Source organism: Penaeus monodon, chromosome 27 (assembly GCF_015228065.2).
Source record: "Penaeus monodon isolate SGIC_2016 chromosome 27, NSTDA_Pmon_1, whole genome shotgun sequence".
Taxonomy (NCBI): Eukaryota; Metazoa; Arthropoda; class Malacostraca; order Decapoda; family Penaeidae; genus Penaeus; species Penaeus monodon.
The window spans coordinates 36964213-36965421 of record NC_051412.1 but is presented as its reverse complement, the minus strand read 5'-3'; the positions used below and the strand labels follow the sequence as shown (position 1 = coordinate 36965421).

General features: G+C 37.3%; 1 protein-coding gene across 1 annotated transcript in view; it reads right to left on the bottom strand.

The window, feature by feature from the left end:
* Positions 1 to 251, bottom strand: part of LOC119590826 — a gene marked incomplete at its 3' end in the record, with an annotated part of 7152 nt that extends 6901 nt beyond the window's left edge. Inside the window, 1 exon segment of the mRNA XM_037939581.1 lies at positions 70 to 251.
* Positions 252 to 1209: the final 958 nt, after the last annotated feature.

Below are 1209 nucleotides of genomic sequence, written 5' to 3'. Positions count from 1 at the left end.
CTTTAAGAGCTGAGAATGCAAAGAGTTACATACATGGCCATAAATACGGGAATTTCAGGATATACTTACACTCAGCCGACGGCGTCTTGGCAGGACTGTAGCTATGTAGACCGTGTCAGTACGCTGGATACCGGGTGAGGTGGTAGGCGGGGGAATCAATCAATTGAATATCAAGTGGTTTGGCCCAATGAGCTTTCCTTTTATCACCGCCTATAATATCTAATACTAAGTCAGATAACTTTGTTTTGAAGCATGCGATCCATTTGCCTTCATGTTGTTATATTTTAGAAATGATTACGGACGAGAGAACGGATTACTGTATGTTTCTCAGAAAAAAACTACATACTGGCAACTCGTTCGTTTGATATCGATAGGTACCGAGAAAACGAATGAATCGAAAGGCCACACTTGCTTACGTCTGAAATGCTTTTAGATGTATTAATATCTATAACAGTACTGTTTTTTCAGTATTACAATAGCTTTCACATATATATTTTATAGCTAACACTAAGTACACATTAGAAACAAATTACCGGGACGTTTTTACTATCTTATTTATATGCGCAATAACTGACTAATTACTTTTGACAGCTATTATCAAGTAAATGTGTCCGAGTTCAATGTTGAAACTTCAAAAAGTACATGATACTGCCACTTGGCCTTCTCAGTAGTTCATCTGTTGCATGTCATAACACCAGTGCTGTACGATAACCATTTCTTCCTACTAGCATTTGTCAGTTAATTACTCACAATAATCATTCCCGTTTTCCCAGTCACCACAAGAATTACCAATAAAAGCTAACTGCACACAGATTATAAAAGAGGGATACCATTGGCTTGTTTTGTAAGGGGTTATAAGAATGCCGAAGGTATGTGTATTTTTAGCCCAGGTTTCATAACGAGGGTCTCTCTGTAAACGATTTTCCTATGTTTTCTCTCTCAGCCAATCACTTGGGCTTACTAACTTAATGGTTTCTGGCCAGACAATGTCGTTGCTGGAAGCGGCTAATCCTTCCTGTATCTTATTTGTTTTAAGTTACAGAAAGGAATCTAAGATTTTTAGTAATTCCTAAACATGAATCTGATCAATCCAAAAGGGTTATTTGATAAAACAATTCCGTCAGATAAAATCTGGACCTTTTTACATACCTAGACTGCATACTGTTAAACACGACCAGCAAGAGGAAAAAGTACGTCAGTGAAAGATAA